Below are 19,884 nucleotides of genomic sequence, written 5' to 3' on the forward strand. Positions count from 1 at the left end.
TTCTGTATTTAAATATTTTCATAAGTACTAAGTCATGGTTTGATTGAAACAATTGAGTTGTCTACATTAGCACAAATCTGCTACCTGACCCTTTACCTTACTCCTCCAGTTTCCAGTATTGTCTAAGAGGAATGGCTTTAAAAAAAAGAAAGCATTGCTTACGATTATTGTAGAATTTTATAGCCTCCCTAATATTATATTTTTAACTTCTGTTGGTGTCAAATTATGTTTGGACTTGTTGAGAATTTTGAAATAGTCACAAACTGCTTAGAGGAAAATAATACTTTCACTTAGTCTCTTATTCATAGGCATAAATCTTAGTTATTTGCCATCTAAACAGCAAAATAGCCCACTGTTCATACAGAAAAAAGTAAACACTTTTAGACATGAACTGAAACATTTGATGTAGCTTTCTAGGATACTTGCTTATTATAAGTAATGATTTGTGGAGTTTTTCTTCAGATGCCTATGGCATTTAGAAAATAATAAAACATATATAGTTATAAGCTGTTAGATGATCCAATACTATATATTTTTTTGAAGTATTACTTACTACCTAATAGTTATTACTAGTCAGGTGTTGGATTTAGCAAATAAGTAATTGCAAGGATATTCTGAAGGTACTCTGACCTTTATGTACCTTTCCACTACTGGAAATTGTTACCATTTTGATGTGATTGTTTCAATGTATATGCAACCCCTATTTCATAAATAAATTTACAAAGACTAGAAAAAGAAGAAAGCATACTCTGCAAGTAATGTTGAGATTAGGTGACATTATTACCACAATTAAGAAGGAAAGCATGAAAATTAAGAACTCAAAATATAGATATAAATAAGTAAATAAATACTAATTCAATGAACCTAACAACATAATTTTAATTGACAAAAGCAAAAATTGTTTGTCTTTAAAAATATTATATTTAGTAAACATAGTTTTATCAATTTTTTTCAAATTGATGATTTAAAAAATCATTATTATCTCAATAAATACCAAAAAATTAAAACCCATATGCAATTACACAGACATAAAACCACTAATCAATGCAGTATTCTCCAACAGGAAAATGGTACCTACCAAACTGTACAGCAAATAACATTATTAATTGTGAAAGTTTATGCTTATTATCTTTAAAATCAGGATGGATGTCTACTGTCACCATTTTTTAGTCAACATTGAATTTGAAGATCTAGGCAATACAATAAATCAAGAAAAATATGACATTTAAGAACTATAAAGGAGGTAACAAATTTTCATGATTTATTAGACATATCCAGAGAAACTATGCTATGGACGTTTAATTGACTAGAACTAGTAAAAATTCAAAATTATTCTAGAAAAGCTCAATATATAAAAATGATAACATTCCTATAGTTCTACAAAAACAATTGGAGTATGTAATAAAGAGTATCTGAATTTCAATAACTAAAATATTAATATTAATAATAATAAAACACTTGTATTTTGGGATAAATCAATAATAGATATGCAAGACTACAAAATAAAAAATGTATGACTTTTTAAAAACGTGAAAATACACTTATATAAGGGCAGAGACATTTTATATAGAAAGATTAAATAGAAAGATTTACTTAAAGAGTTAAGTCCTTCCTGACCTGTCAACAAAATCCCAAAAAGGTCTGATAAGTTTAAGTTGATTCCAAATTTCATATGATGAAGAATGGGCATGATAATTTTGAGAGAGGAGAGAAAAGGAAGAGGTAGCAGTGAAGGAAAGGGAGGACGAGAGATGAAGAAAAGTAGAGGAGAGGAGAAAAAAGAAGGTGAAGGAAACAAAGAAAACAAAGAAGGGGACTTCCCTGGTGGCACAGTGGTTAAAAATCTGCCTGCCAATGCAGGGAACATGGGTTCGAGCCCTGGTCTGGGAAGATCCCACATGCCGGGGAACAGCTGAACCTGTGTGCTACCACAATGAGAAACCCACCCGTAGCAACGAAGACCCAATGCAGACAAAAATCAGTAAATAAGACGAATAAATTTTAAAAAGTAAAATAAAAAGAAAAGGAAGAGTACAAGAAATGTGAAAGAGAAGGGGGAAAAGGAGGAGGAGGAAAGAAAGTAGTAGTACAATTGGGATTCCATCTTCTAGCTGTCCAGACAAATTATAAAACTACAATAGTTTAAAGATATTAATACAGGAAAAACAAATAAAATGGTAGAAAAATTTAAATATTCATATGCATGTATATACATGTACACACATATATATGCATATGTGTATTTTATATGTACATATATGTTTTATATATACATATTATGTATGGTTGTTATATGCCAAAGTGTGATTCCTACTCTGTAAGGAAATGATGTACTATTCAATAAATTGTAGTGGGACAATTGGTACCTGATTTATAGAAAAAGAATGTTACATAACACTCCTATAAGAAAGAGTGTACAAATATAACTTACTAATAGAGTAAAGAAGTACAAGTACATAGAACAAGTTTAAAAATAAAGAGAAATAACTTTTTAGAACATTCAGAAAAACTGATTTTGCAAACAGCATATGTAAGGTTTCATAACAAAATATTTTAGTAATATCTAGTAAAATTGAAAATGCACATAAATTTAGCAATTTCATTGTTAGTTATATATTCCAGAGAACACTTACACATGTACAAAGAGACTCGTGCAAAAGAATTGATTGTGGCATTTTTTAGCAAGTTAATTAAACAACTTTAAATGTCACTCAATGATAGAATGGATGGATAAATTGTATAATCTTTGGAATATTAAGCAGCAAATATAACATACTAGTTCTAGAAAAATCAATGTGATGAATCTCTAGTACATTTTTGGGGTGATAAAATCAAGTTACAAGTGATATAGTTTGATATAATTATAAAAATAAAAGTGTAAAAAATTGATATGTTTTATATAAGAATATGTAATTTTACAGTAATAATTTAACATATTCAGGGGAATAATGCAGATCTAATTCAGGATATTTGTTTTCTTTTAGGCATGGATGATGCAAATAAAATAGAAAAGATCACTTCAAAGCCATCTCTAATATTTACTTCTTAAAAACCTAAATTCTGAAAAAGATGACAAACTATTAATCTACATGGTGGGTAAATAAGTGCCTCAGTACCTTTATATATATTTGACATATTACATAATTAAAATATTTTTAAAAGATTTATGTTTCCAAGTGTATACAAGAAGAATGTTAAACCAGCTTTTCAAAGAGTTTTCAAGAATTATTAGACCATGAAAGTTATATTTGGTTTCTCAAATGTTCATTGACCCAAATTAAATTACAAATGCCACTGCTTCAGCCTTCCATTCAACCATACTCTTTTAGTGTTCTAGTAATCAGCAGGTTAAAAGAAGACAAGCTCCTTCCTGCAACAAGTATTCTGAGTTCCAACAAAATGTAACTTGTTATAAAACCCAAGCTGACAGGAAATGTGAACAAAGTACACTAAATTTATTTTAGGCACTGAGCATATGGGTCAATGCTTATTTGCATGACTGTCAACAAAACAATTCTCCTTTGTTGCTACTTATAACTTTAATGTTTTCTTTGCCTTTGAATCAAATTGAATCTACCCTTCGTCAATCACCTTTCTTCTTTTTTATTATCAATTAATATTTTTGAGCCTTCTGAACTGTTTCACTTTGTATTGAGTTTTCTGGTAATGATATACCAAATTGAGTCCTCAGTATGTTTTAAAAACTTGTTATAGATCTTCTCATTTGTCAATGTCTTCAAGAGCAGTCCAAGACTTACTACTCTGCCTGCTTTCTTCAAGATTAATTCAAAGCTTGTCCATGCTTAAATTGCTCTACAGCTGACCTGAGGGCATGCACCTTTATCCTGGACTAATTTAATATCCATCCTCAGATTTACCTCATTAGCTTTAAAGATATTTGTTACCACAACAAGTAAGCAAAAAAGGATGGGTGGGGTGGAATTTGGAGGCTAATCATTTGAACATTTGGGAGGGGTTTCATGGAAAATAAAGTTTATAGACAATTTTATAAGCATTATTTCTGCACGCAATTCCAAGTGCCTTAAGGAGAAATTTTCTCCCATTATTTCTTCTCCTGCAGGCAAGCAAGGGCTACTACCTACTGTTAAGTTTACATTCTGCCTCATTATGTTTCCATCTTATATGTTGGCTGAAGACATTATAGCATTTTCAAAGCCCTCATTCCTGAACACAAATTCTAAATGCGGTTTGCTGTCTCTATTTTTGCCAATATATATTTAATAGAATGCAAAATATATAAATAGATTCCATCCATAGAGATAATCATTTAAACTGAGGTTATATTTGATTTCAGACTGAATATAGAAAGTGTCTGGGACATGATACTCAATTAAGATTAGATTTTGCAGGGCTTCCCTGGTGGCGTAGTGGTTGAGAGTCTGCCTGTCGATGCAGGGGATGCGGGTTCGTGCCCCCGTACGGGAAGGTCCCACATGCCGCGGAGCGGCTGGGTCCGTGAGCCATGACCGCTGAGCCTGCGTGTCCGGAGCCTGTGCTCCGCAACGGGAGAGGCCACAGCAGTGAGAAGCCCGCATACCGCAAAAAAGATTAGATTTTGCTGCTATTGTTGTTGCTGCTAGTGATTAGTCAAACCTGAACACAATATAAGGTCACTGACTTATCTGGAAGAAGTAATTTTCAATTTTATTTAAAGTATATAAATTTGTATAGAAATTGTTTATTGCAAATTTTGTTTTGGAAACAAATATTCAACAACACATTCCCTGCCTATAATGAAAGATTCAAAAACTAACAATAATAATATTCAGAATTTTCTTTTAATGTTTCTGTGCTACACCAAGCCCTAAGTTAACCCATCCTAGATCTCCAAGAACAGTGCTGTCTTTAGGATTTTCTATGTATAGTACCATGTAATCTGCAGACAGTGACAGTTGAACTTCTTCCTTTCCCATTTGGATTCCTTTTATTTCTTTTTATTGTCTGATTGCTGTGGCTAGGACTTCCAATACTATGTTGAATAAAAGTGACAAAAGTAGGCATGCTTGTCTTGTTCCTGTTCTTAGAGGAGATGCTTTCAGTTTTTCACCCTTGAGAATTACGTTAGCTGTGAGCTTGTCATATATGGCATCTATTATGTTGAGATATGTTCCCTCTATACTCACATTCTGGAGAATTTATCCAGAATCCATTTATTATAAATGGATGTTGAATTTTATCAAAAGCTTTTTCTACATCTAGTGAGATGATCTTATAATTTTTACTCTTCAATTTGTTACTGTGGTTTATCACATTGATTGACTTTTGGACATTGAACCATGCTTGCATGTCTGGGTTTCATCCCATTTGCTCATGGTGTATGATCCTTTTAATGTGTTGTTCAATTTGGTTTGAAAAAATTTTGCTTACGATTTTTGCATATATGTTCATCACTGACATTGGCTTATAATTTCATTTTTGTGTGTGATATTTTTTTGTCTGGCTTTGGTATCAGACAATGCTGGCATTTTGGAATGAGTTTAGAATCATTCTTTCCTCTGCAATATTTTGGAATAGTTTGAGAAGGATAAGTGTTAGCTCTTCTCTAAATGTTTGATAGAATTCACCTATGAAGCCATCTGGTCCTGGATAAAGCTTAATTTATTAAATTCATTTATTACTAACTTATTAAATAGCATTTAAGTTAAGGTTCCCAGAAAAAATACAGAACACCTAGTTAAATTTGAATTTCAGATAAACAAGGACTAATATTTTTAGTATAAGTATTGCCTCAAAAAAAGAAATATAGATCAGTGGAACAGGATAGAAAGCCCAGAGATAAACTCATGCACATATGGTCACCTTATTTTTGATAAAGGAGGCAAGAATATACAATGGAGAAAAGACAGCCTTTTCAATAAGTGATGCTGGGAAAACTGGACAGGTACATGTAAAAGAATGAAATTAGAACACTCCCTAACACCATACACAAAAATAAACTCAAAATAGATTAGAGACCTAAATGTAAGGCCAGACACCATCAAACTCTTAGAGGAAAACATAGACAGAACACTCTATGACATAAAAAACAGCAAGATCCTTTTTGACCCACCTCCTAGAGGAATGGAAATAAAACCAAAAATAAACAAATGGGACCTAATGAAACTTAAAAGCTTTTTCACAGCAAAGGAAACCATAAACAAGATCAGAAGATCAGAATGGGAGAAGATATTTGTAAATGAAGCAACTGACAAAGGCTAACCTCCAAAATTTACAAGCAGCTCATGCAACTCAATATCAAAAAAACAAAACACCCAATCCAAAAAGGGGCAGGAGACCTAAATAGACATTTCTCCAAAGAAGATATACAGATTGGCAACAAACACATGAAAGAATGCTCAACGTCACTAATCATTAGAGAAATGCAAATCAAAACTACAGTGAGGTATCACCTCACACAGTCAGAATGGCCATCATCAGGAAATCTAGAAAAAATAAATGCTGGAGAGGGTGTGAAGAAAAGGGAACCCTCTTGCACTGTTGGTGGGAATGTAAATTGATAGAGCCACTGTGGAGAACAGTATAGAGGTTCCTTAAAAAACTACAAATAGAACTACCATATGACCCAGCAATCCCACTACTGGGCATATACCCTGAGAAAACCATAATTCAAAAAGAGTCATGTCCCACAATGTTCATTGCAACTCTATTTACAATAGCCAGGACATGGAAGTAACCTAAGTGTCCATCGACAGATGAATGGATAAAGAAGATGTGGCGCATATATACAATGGAATATTACTCAGCCATAAAAAGAAATGAAATTGTGTTATTTGTAGTGAGGTGGATGGACCTAGAGTCTGTCATACAGAGTGAAGTAAGTCAGAAAGAGAAAAACAAATATTGTATGCTAACACATATATAGGGAATCTAAGAAACAAAATTGTTCTGAAGAATGTAGGGACAGGATAGTATCAAAGACACAGATGTAGAGAATGGACTTGAGGACATGGGGAGGAGGAAGGGTAAGCTGGGACAAAGTGAGAGAGTGTCATGGACATATACACACGACCAAACTTAAAATAGAGAGATAGTGAGAAGCAGCCTCGTAGCACAGGGAGATCAGCTCGGTGCTTTGTGTCCACCTAGAGGGGTAGGATAGGGAGGGTGGGAGGGAGACGCAAGAGGCAAGAGATATGGGGATACATGTATATGTGTACCTGATTTACATTGTTATACAGCAGAAACTAACACACCTTTGTAAAGCAATTATACTCCAATAAAGATTAAAAAGTAACTGTGCCAAATATCTTATGGGACAGACTCCTGAGAGAATTGTGACAATATATTGTGTGTGGTCTTAAAATTTTTTTTAATCTTTTGAATTTTATATAAAAATTATATCCATTATAGATTTATCTCACAATTTTTTATTGCTGCCAAGGTGTAAGTAAAATGAAGGAAGGGATTTCTGTCTCTTTTGTCCAATGCTATGTCCTGTGCCTGTCATAAAGTAGGTGCTCATGAATATTGTTATGTGAATGAAATTAATGAGACTGAACTTTTTCTAGGAGCTTAAAGTTCATTTTATTATTTTCTATAAATGATTTTAGATACCTTAAACACATTCTTTCTTCAATACAAATAAATGAAATGATTCAATATTTATTCAGCAGTAGAGAATCAAAAAATGACCAAGGCAAGTCCCAAACATCAGAGAGTTTTGTATTGTATTCTTAGGGAAGGAATCATCAATAAATATTTATAAAAGAAGGCAGCACTTGAGTATCTCATAGAATCATAAGAAACATAATCTACAAGTTTAGAAGAAAGAGCACCTAATTCTAGTTATGGGCTGAGTTAGGCTTCTCAAAATGGTTGGATTTCAAATGGGACTTGCAACGGTGACAAATTCAATAGGTTCACAAGTTGAACAAATTTTAGCAGGTTGAAAAGGCATGAAATTCTGACAGCGCAAGGCACTTTCAGGGAATAGAGTAACCTAGCTGAGCTATAAGGTATAAAGACAGAGTTAGTGGGACATGAGGCTGGAAAAAATGGTGGGGCATGACAAAGGAAATTACATTCTAATTAACCAGTTACTAGGGTGAGGATCATTAGTTGTCAGAAGATAACACTGGCCATAGGAATGAAATTCTGTCTATATTTATAAGGCGTTGCCAACTTGATAGGCAAAATAATCACTCTAGTTATTGGAATAAGGAGTAAATATTCTTAGCTATAAATTTAGAGAAAAAGCATTGGCAGAAAATGAGCTTTGAATAAGGAGGAGTATCTTCCATTTTGGTGCACCATTTTTTAATCATGTCCCAAATTCAAATGGAAGTGATGTCCTTACCATGACCCTTCAATTTCCTGTGCTTTAGTGCAAGCTTCTTGGAAAGTGTTTCCCCCAGCAACACAAGCTTAGGAAAAGTGTATGGATTGATGTATTACATTTGCATTCCACTTGCAACACAAGTTCTGTTTTTAAAGATGCACTGACAGAGTATGAAACATAATATCACCTTGTATTATAGAGGCCACTGATAGAATATGGCAGCTTTAACTCAAAATACTGCAGCTTTTGTTAAACTATGCTTCATACTTCACCTCATTTTGATATACAGGATGGAAATAAAATTATATGTCAGTATTAGAGTTTTGCATTAAATTGTAGATTTTTATCTTTTTTTGCCCCTCCTTGCTCCTGCAAAGGAGATAGATTTGTAGAGGACAGCATTTTTCTCATTTGTGACATATCTGCACAAATTCAATATATAATTTTCAGTACAAATATTGTTCCATGTGAGGAAAAAAATAATGCCCTGGGTTATTATTTCAACTTGCAAGGCTGGATGCTGTACTTTGATATTATTTATTTGAGTTTATGTAGCATATATTACTTGAAATTTGAAAGCTGTTTCATTAATTCTAACAGTCAGAGCATTCTAAGCTAAGAAAAGCTGTCCTTCCACTTAGTTGAATGCTCAACTACAGAATTATTAAAAAACATCATGGGCACAAAATGCAGCAGTAAGCTGATTTGTGTGCACAAGAGGGCTGTTTGCCCTCAAAAGTACATTCTTAAATAAGAAGAGGGTTGGAAAGAAAAGGCAAACAGCACCTTGAAGTAAAAGAACAGGAGCAGATGTCCTTTAGCTGTGTGTTTTATTGATTTATAAATACTCACTTGAGCTCCCTCATCTTTGCAGAGTAATTTAGATATGGGAAAATATCTGTGAAATATATTGATTGTGTTATTGATTGAAAAGCCAATTGTTGTTGCACTCCTGTTTTACCATTTAAGTCCTGACACATTTTGACATATGAGCCAGCTGTGACTACTACCTCGATTCTGCAATAAGATAATGTGAAAGCTGTCATAACCACTTCTCTGTCAGCCTTGAAGATTTACAGCATGTCAGGGCTGCTATTTAGCCTGCTCTTTAACTACCTGAATAATGAGGATTTGTTAAAGCTTTCACTCTAGGACGCTCACTTGTGTGTGTTTGCATTGGGTGTGTCCATATATGCACACAAACCCTTACTCATGTTTGTTTCATTTAGTGAACTGATACTTGGTGAATTAAAAAAATAATAATAAGGAACCCATTTCTTGGTATCTCCATATTTAATATGTACATGGGAATGACTGAATCCATGAAAGTATTTTTCTCTTTTTCTTTGGAGAAATTTGATTGCAGAACATTTCTCAGAGTATTTTTCACTTGTTATGAATTGGGTTTGTATTCTGCAGCAATGAATGAATTTGGAAAGAATGGGGAAGATCCATTCCTTTCTATTTACAGATTTGTCTTTGAGATATTTATTGCATGAAAAAGGAAAATAATATATGCAAAATTTACTCAATATCCTTGATTTGAAAAGAAAAACAAAAACTAGCTTCTCAACCTACATTTTAAAGCTCATAAAAATTCATGTAAACATATATCCACAGAGCACACTAAAAAAATCTACATTTTAGGACAGACCTCATTAGGTGATTGAAACTACAAATACTGTTTCCTGCTTCTAGTCACATAATCATATACATAAGAAAAACTCCTCTAAATCACCCTTTTGATACATTTAGTCAATATGGATCTTTTCCAAATAAGGCTGTTTAAATGTATACTCTACATTATTAAAGTTGGTGTCCATAATATTCCTCTTATATTCTGATGCATCTTCTCATTGTCATACAATCTCTCTGATTAATTACAAGCAGCATGTTGATTTGTTCTCTTCTGGTTTATTTAAAAGCATCCTTCAATTTATATAAACCAATGTAACAGATCCATTGTAAGGGAGCAATGTTGATGTAAATAGCCTGGGAACAATGCTCCATATTATAAGGATGGACAGCAGATTACTCCTCTGGGAAATGAAAATGTTCATTTAACGGTATGAATGGCACACCATTCTGGCAAATGACTGACATATCAGCAGTGTTAAGCATTAGACTTGTGATTGATTTGGATCCAGCTTCGAAAAATCCAACATTTCTTTTCAATGTGCAAGCTTCCTATAATGTGGAATCTAACAGAAGTATATTTTAGAGCTTCAATATCATACCCTATAGCATATTTCACCTCCGTATAAAATTGCAAGCAGATTTTATGTAAGTTAACACAATATCAAATAGATTCTGACAAGCTAAAATCTTTAGTCCAAAGACACATAAAATTGCTTTAGAATATGGCACCAGTAAAGGGGAGGTGATAGGTGGACAAACACACTAAGATGGCAGGATTATACACATTCTGCAATGCAGATCCAACTATGTACATATTCTGCAGTGTACACAACTGAACTATGATGCTGGAGTAGCCATTCTTTCTGTAACTGCCCACTCTCTCTCTACATTGGAGGCAGGATTAGAGTAAGATTCATTCAGGAGAAGCTGTGTTACAGGTTGTTCTTCAACCTTAGTGTGCAAAATGTTTGTCCAAGAAATGCATTGAATATGCATGTTCCTGGTCTCCCCAGTAGAGATTCTGATTTTGTAGCTCTAGAATAGAGCAAAGGAACCTGGTTTTATTAAAAATAAACTTTTATATTTGAACTAATTTGACACATACAAAACTAGTAAAAATTGTGTAGAGACCCATTATTTCCCTCATCCCAATTCTTCTAGTACTAACATTTTTGCATAAACTCAGTATAATTTTTAGTATTAGAAAATCACCATTGGCACAATATTATTAACCGATTTACAGACTTTGAGTTTCACTGATTTTTCTACTTGTGTCTTTTTCTGTTGCAGGTTCCCACACTGCATCTCATTATTTCTCCTTAGTTTTCTCCAGTCTGTAACAGCCCCTCAGGATCTGCTTTTAATTAATCACTTAGGTTTATCTGATATCAGTTGGTTTGCAAAGAAAATTATGAGAAACACTCATCGAGATGGTCACTTATATTCATAAACCTGCTGCAAACATTAGCTGTTAAATATTTTAAAGGGGACTATATTAAAGAATTTGAAAACTAAAACTGAAATATAGCCATGAATAAAAAAATCACGTTCCAGCCTCAAGACTGTTCTATGCCTTTAGTAGTATTTTTTTTTTAATTTTCAATATTATTTAACTTGTTTTGTAGTTGTTTTCACATGTATCCCATACTGGCCCTTCAGTTCAGCCAACTGTCATTTCTTAGACTCTTGCCACTCAAAGTTGGTCTGCATCACCTGGGAGCTTGTTAGAACTGCAGAATCTCAAGCCTTACTCCAAGCTCCAGGCTACAAAATCAGAATCTACATTTTGACTAGATCTATAGGTGACCTGCTTGCCCAAAAATGTTTGAGAAGAATTTGAGGATCTTTGTCTGTCACACCCAGAGGTTGAGAGGGGAAATCTCCTGGAGTCCCTCTTCATCACTACTAATTCTCAACCTACTGATACTATTATTTCTATGAATTGGTTACAGTTGCCTCAGATAATTATGAGTTCCCTTTTCTTATGCTTGGTATAAATCCTACAATATGGTTCTATTTGAGACCTGATCTGTATTCCACATGTCCATCAGACTCACTGAGTGGGCTGTCATGCTGGACTGTATTCCACTGATACTACATTTCTGAATTGCAGACATATTTGATGCACTATTCCAACATTTCATAAGCTGGCTTATTCAGGTGGTTCATGTAAAATTGATTTTGTACAAAACATTTTGTGCACTTTGCCTAGATCTCTGTGCTCTAGTCCTGTGCACATCTCTCAAAATTAGCACTGACTTTCTGGATGAGCTTGGGCAAATAATTATCCTTTCTGCTTCTTATTTTCCAGCTGTTATATGGAGAGCCTAACATTGCCACAGAATGTTAGCTCTCAAGAGGATCTTAGATATTACTGAGTTCTTATCACAAATTTAATATGTAGAAAATTAAGACACAGTAAGACTGTGTCTTGTATAAGGTCCACAGTCCAATACTAGGAAGAAAAACAAAGTCACATCTCAGGTCTTGTGACTGTAGCTCTGAGTTTTTTCCATAGTACATGTCCTCCAATATAATGCATCATCACTACCCTTTCCATATTTTCTCAGAGTGAAAATGATCTCTTTTTCTTTCCAAAGCTTTCCCTTTGACTTTACTTGAGATTCCCACCACTTCAACTTTGATCTCTTCATGTCTTTCTGCATCCACACACATCAAAGTTTTTTTTTCATTTAATAAATGACAACAACCATAATAAGTCAAAAATACTTTCTATTACTTATCATTCATATTTCTGTATTTTCCACTTATCCACAAATCCCTTGAATATCTCTGCTTCCTCAATATCCAATTACTTTTCATTGCATCTTCTTCTGCCTTCTTCTTTAAATCATTTACTGACCCATCACTAATTGAAATCATTGATAACTTGAACATTTACAAATTCAAAGGCCATTGTCCACTCTTCATCCTTCACCTCTCCAAAGCAACTAAACTTTTAACCACATCCTATTTCTCAAAACTATGATCTCCTTGGCTTTTCTAGCACCTCTCTTCCCTTGGTTCTCTGATCTTTCCATCGTCCTTTCACACTGGATCATTATTCTCTATCCACTTTTAAAATGTACTGATCCATTTGGCTATATTATTTGTTGTCTTATATGCTACTTGTGTTACTCTTCCAAGGTGATTATCTTAGTCTATATGCCAGGGATCGATTTATTAGTATTTGGTTCTTTTACCCTTTTTGTCTGCTCAGTGAAATGGATTTGAGCCCTTAAATATTTCTCCTGCAGTGCTCAGTAGCCAGGCCCTTGCAACACAGGTGTTTTCTCCAGTGTCCAGCTTCTACAGGACACTCAACTTTCCCAGGGCCCGGTGCCTGTAGTATGTGCTTTTGTGTGGTGCCAGGCTCCCACTGTGCACACAGATTCTTCAGCACCAAGTTTCCACAGCATCGATATCTTCTGCGGTGTCTTGTGATGCATGGTAGCCAGCAGGACTCATCGGCCAGGGACTTTTCCCAGTAACCTTCTTGGGTGTTTTTGTTTTGGGGTACCACTGATGAGATACTTCCTTGTAAACAGCTTTCCCCAGCAGCCTAGAGGGCAGATTTCTGGAATGTTCTTATGGTGTGACACCACAGCAACTTCTCTGCCATTAGTTGATGCAAGGCTGTGCTCTCTCCAACAAAACCTTGCACTCGGCCTGGGAGAACTCCCTTGGTTTCTCTATCTCAGCCCCATAGGGAGTGGCTCCCTTCCCTTTATATCTGCTATTCCTATATTTTTTAGAATTCTCTTTACTTCTTCCTCATCAATTCTTTATTACTGTAAGCTCCTGTAATAATTGATAATTATTCATATTACACTTTACCTGTTCAATCTACTGAGTGATTTCTGTCTCCTGTTTGGTCTCAGAAATGATACAGTGTGATATACTCTAGTTTCCCCAGAGAGAAGTGCCTTAGATAAAGTCTTAATGTTACTATTCTATTAGAACAGAGAATCCTAAGGAATCAAGAATGAGTTAAAAGAAAAATGAGATAAGGCAGGAAGGAGAAACAGGATGAAGGGTTTCTAACTAAGATGGAGGTACCCACTGTTGCCAAACATAATTGATTGTTGGATTACATTGGGCCATGTTCTGAGAGTCTGTATGAACTAATGGAAGTCTATTTTGAGGAAAAAGGGGAAATAATTTACCTGCTGGCTCTTGAATTCCATTGATCACAGTTTCACTCCACAGCATATTAAATTCCCTCTACTTCTAATCTGTGCATGCAAAGATGCCAAGAAGATCTCTCCCATGCCTCATACCATATGAGCAAAATGGGTGCCTTGAGGCAAAAGGGAAAAGATACAAGGTGTGGGCATGCGACGCATCTGCGCAAAGGTGGTCAGAGTCCATGCAGCACTGGTCCCTACAGTGATGGCTTGCGTAGCAATGATGGTAAGTAGCTGAGGGTCCCAGAGACAGATAAGAATAGAATATATGAGGAGGCACCCAAGATATACCCGACACAGGATCTTATCCGTAACATAAACTACATGCCATATGCAGATGTGTCTCAAGTGTCTATCTCCAGCCACACTTTTCCTCCTGAGAACCATGCTCTAAGTCCAATGCTTAATCAACATAACTGCATATCTTACAAGTGCCTTAAATTGAGTATATGCAAAACTGAATTCAATTTAATATTGTTAAACCAAACTCTGCCTAATGTTCTCTCTAGTCAAGAGGGTCAGCTTTCATTTTTATCTTCTTCCAAGATGGAAACTTGGATTATCTCTTGCATCTTGCCCACTCTCTCACTGGCTGAAATTTAAGTACTCAACACATTGTTTAACATTTTTTCTTTAGAGATGTCTCTCAAATCTGGCTTCTCTTGTGTTCTTCACTGTCATGGTCTTATTCCAAGTCCGTCCTTATCATTCTCTCAAATTAGTGCAGCAGTCTCTTGTCACAGCATCTCTCTAATACCTTCAACATGACGATTCTCTTTTAAAAAAATGATTCTGTTACTTCCTTATATTAAAACCACCCTGCATGTCCATTGGCTACAAAATAAAATCCAAATTCCTGAGTTTGGCATACAAAGTCATTCACAGTGGACACCCAATTGTCCATCCCTAACACCACAATTTCCACTCATTCTACACTTGGCCCATGCTCTTCTCATGTCCTAAGCTCCCACGCTTCCACTTTACAGAAGTTTGCAACCTATCACAGCATTTCCAAAATTTTCATGTTCCAGGATTTAACACAGATGTCTTTCCTAGCGCTTAGAATGGAAAAATCTATAATTCTCATAAAACTCAGGTCAAATGTCACCTCTTCAGTAAGTTTCCTAGAAGTAATTAACTGTTCTTTTCTCTAAGTGGGTCCCACAGCACATTTCCTTTTCATTCTAAAAGTATTTATCATATTTTAGTACAAGTTATTTGTTTTCACACCTGTATTACCCACCATATTATGCTTTTCTATAGTGCTAGGACCATGTATTATCCATTCTTGCCTTTCCAACACTCAGCATAGCACTTGTGCATAAACCACCCAATAAATGCATGTTGAATTGAATTTAAATGAAATCATAGGTGTAAAAGTATATATGTATAGTATTGTTATCACCAAAGCAGCATTTCACTATAGCATGATGTGTATCTAATTTTAAACTTATAAAGATTCTGTGTTGATGCCACAGACACTTTGTCAGCCATCCAAAAAGCAGCAGAGCTTTTTGCCAATGAGCAACAGCAGTGTATGTTGACAGTTTATTTCAGTACATTATATGGCACTCAACCAAAATTGAACAGTAAGAAAAGGTGGAAAGAAAATGACTATTTTCTAGGTCTCCATCACTGCATGTAGGACTAGATAGATTTCATGATGTTCCTGTGCCTTGGTCTGCATCAGCCTTATGTGTAAATCAAATTGATCATCCTAAGTTGTTTGGCCCAGGACTGTCATTCTAAGGCCTACATTCATGCAGTGCTATGTTACACTCTATTATTGTATACTACATCACAGCATACTGTATCCATTACAGTCATCTCATGTCAAATTACCTCTTACAGAAGGATGAAACACACCCTAAATTATAATGGCCTCATCACTTGTACTAGCTTTAGTAGAAGAAGCCCTTTGAGCAACCATGTTATTACCTCTGGTATGATTAGAGAAAAGGTAATAATTCATTCTAAGATGAAAATGCTTTCCTAGAAAAAAAATCTCAATATTTTAAGATATTTAAGATTAGTTTTACGATTTACAGAACTATGTTCAGAAGTTTTCCTCTTAGAATGATATGATTTTGTGTATGATGCTAGAGTAGAAGTTAACTTTCAGACTGATTTGTGAGCCAAGAGACTTGATTCATCAGATCATTGCACTTTTTATAAAGATACAAAATTTCTTGTTTTTCTAGAAGTTTTGTATTTTCCTGGTCCAAAAATTATATGTTGAATCTGTCCAGTTATTTGGACCCAGTATCCTCTGCACACAGACTGGAGAACTTTTTCTCAGTTCTATCAGGAATAATTGTGCTTCCTCATCTATTGGCTTATTTTATGTTATAGACTATGTAAACAATACAGATGCTCATTTTTCTTTCTTTGCTTTGGCTGGACAAAACTTAGAGTGAAATTTGTGGCCTGTATTTAGCAAATGCATAAGTCTTTGTATACTGAATATTTTAAATCAACCCTCATCACAAATTCACCTTAATTTCCTACCCTTTTCCCTACCCTCTATCTTCACTTAATTCAACTTTCTTTTTTAGCATTCCAAAGCACCTATCTTTTTAAGACTGGGTTGATTCATTTTTAGGAACAAAGTGGAGCATTAATAAATAAATACAGAAATAAAACTATTCCTTTCAATGAATTGTATAATTTTTATTTTTTGTCCCTGGTTAACTCTTTGCTGGGCTTCATATATCAGCAGAACTAAGTAATAGAAACATCAAATATTCTACTTCAGTACCTCTTAATGTATCAGCATAACCTGAGAAAATATCTCTTTAAAATTTTAAATAATCATTCCTATGTCCCACACCTGAGAATCCTGACTCAAGTCTAGCATGGGCCCATTTAGCTGTATTTTTTGGACATCTTCACAGATGAATATGACATATAGTCCCATTTTACAAAAAAGAATATCTGGAGAAAATAGAATCGATCATCTCTTCAAAGTAAAAAAGAAGTGGGGTAGGGCTTCCCTGGTGGCGCAGTGGTTGAGAGTCCGCCTGCCGATGCCGGGGACACGGGTTCGTCCCCGATCAGGGAAGATCCCACATGCCGTGGAGCGGCTGGGCCCATGAGCCATGGCCGCTGAGCCTGCGCGTCCAGAGCCTGTGCTCCGCACCGGGAGAGGCCACAACAGTGAGAGGCCCGCGTACCGAAAAAAAAAAAAAAGAAGGATGTAAACTTGTTTATGTATATTTATGATAGATAGATAGATAGATAGATAGATAGACAGATAGATAGTAGATATAGGAAGTTGTTTAACAAAGTAAGAAGGGAGGGTAAAAAGGAAACAACATAGAAGGTAGCGAAAATACATTAATTTAAATCACATATGAATCTGGTAGAAATAGTATTCTAGGAACACATTAGGTTTGTGATGTAGTTTCAAAGATTACTGAAAAACAATAATTTCTCCTCTCTATTTTCAGGCCATCAAGATTGGTCAGTAAATATGTTTAAGTATTTGTCATGTGTTAAGGAATATAAGTATTTTATAAACTGTACCTCATTTTATCCTAGGATACCCCTTTGAGCTAAATATGTTCATCACCATTTTTTAGGTTGCAAATTGATATCTATTTAGGTTGAACATCTGGCCACAGTTACACAAGCATAGGTTTGGAAGTGATGGAGGCTGGATGTAAATCCACATCTTTTTATTCCCAATTCTGTATATTTGCTTTCCATGTTTCACTGTGCTCCTTCAATATATTTGTTTTTCCTCTGGATAGAATTCTGGATAATGCAAAATAAACACATTTATCCTTTCCTAACTTCAAATATGGCAAGAGAAATGACTTAAATATTTATGATTTTGCAATGACTATTTCTTGAAGTTGGGAAAATCTAGGTAAACACTAGACTATGAATGAGGTCAGTGGCTGTTAAGATTTTTCAGTTTTATATATTCTGAGATGTTATTTAAATAAAAGACATGACTATTTTTTTGTGTGATTAATGGAGCATATGCCCAGATTCATTTGATCCTAGATTCATTAACCCCTGCTCCACTGATTTTTACTCAGTATTTCTAACAAAAGAGAATTACACTTTGAAAACAATGATGCAGATAAGCTTACATTCTGTATAGTGAAATAGCTCTTCTTGAGTTTGTTGGATTTTTTCCCAAACGTCCTTTCTATGTAGGATGTAGTGTGAATTTAGTCTCACAAATTTTGTGCTAATTAGAGTTGGTTTGTTTTATTCTGAAAATATTTAACAAGGAAAAATCATATATCTAGACTATTCAATGTCATATGCATTTGGCAAAATTAGTTTGTAATCCTTTTAATCCTATAGTTATCAGATATGATTATTTTTTAGAAACACAGTGGCTAATTTGGTTTATTAAATGTGGCAATACAATATCTGTAATTCTTTACTTACTTTTCTTTGCTAATTTTGAAATAAGTTGTTTATAATTTTGCAGTCATTTTGGCGATGTGACCTTTTCAGTACTGTGTTCAAACTAAAAAACAACAGCAATAGAAACTCAACTTTGTAAAGTCTTTAATGTTAAAACTAAAACTATGCACAGAGTGTATTTGAATTGACTAGGTCCAAGATTTTCAATTCTACTTAGGCAGCTTTCCTTGAACTAGTGGGGTGATTTTACTGTCAACTTTGGGCTGTCTGGGCACACTCACTTTCAACAGGAAATCAAATGAGATTTGAATTTCATAATTTATGTTGGGTCTCTGCGTGTTCCAGTTGTGCTGGAAAGATCCTATAAAAACCTAGCAAGATAACTTCATTGGAAGGAAATATGATACAGCCAAAGCTGACATTATAGATAGTTGCAACAAGTAACTAATACAAGATACCTTTTCCAGCTCCACATACCTCTCATTAAATGTAAACATGCTAACAGAATTTTGGACAGAATACTGTGGATACTTTCATTCATTAATCAAAACAGAGTATTTTATCATATTTACCAGCTTTAGCAAATGTGTGTCCTGAAGTCTAAACATATCTGTGAGTCTCCCTTCTCAACTCCAACCACCAGTTAATTAAAATACGTATAAGTTTTTGAGCACTCACCTGGGACCAAACATTGTGTTTTTAATATTCAACATACACTCTTTCTTTCTAACTGTCCTGTGAACTAAATGTGATTTTCTCTGTTAAAGCAATGAGAAATCTGAGACTCAGAGGGGTAAATCTACTTGCCCTAGGTGAAAGCGCTGATAAATCACAGAATCATGATTCCAACCCAGGCTTCAAATTCCAAAGCGCCCTCGATCACTGCTGTAATATTTCTCTCCTTCTCTGCTTCCCAAACAGAATCCTTTCTTTGTCAATAGATTTGTTAGAGGACAGCACACTTGTATTTATGCATCCTTCTTTCTATTTATATTATTGATGAAATATTTTAAGAATTCCAACTATTGCACATAAATCTGTTCTGGAGTTTAGAATGAGTTCATCCATTCTTGCTTGTTCCATTAGCAGAAAAGTAGGTTCGTTTTGTAGTCTTATGTTAATATTACCTTGAAATATGAAAGGTCTCTATTTCGCATATGGGTGTAGAAATCTATGGAAAAGGCAGTAATATCATTTTGGCAGTGTATCATCCTGAATCAGAAACTAAAGCATGCAAACTGAAATTGATTTGTAACAGGTACCTTATTAGAAGCAAACATCAAGAAAACTAGAATCAATGTTGAAACAAAAATTTGTCTTGTAAGCAATCCTGAGTGAAATGTGTTGACACAGCATCACATTCTGTAGCCCCAT

Source organism: Neophocaena asiaeorientalis, unplaced genomic scaffold, assembly GCF_003031525.2.
Source record: "Neophocaena asiaeorientalis asiaeorientalis breed wild unplaced genomic scaffold, Neophocaena_asiaeorientalis_V1.1 scaffold212, whole genome shotgun sequence".
Lineage (NCBI taxonomy): Eukaryota > Metazoa > Chordata > Mammalia > Artiodactyla > Phocoenidae > Neophocaena > Neophocaena asiaeorientalis.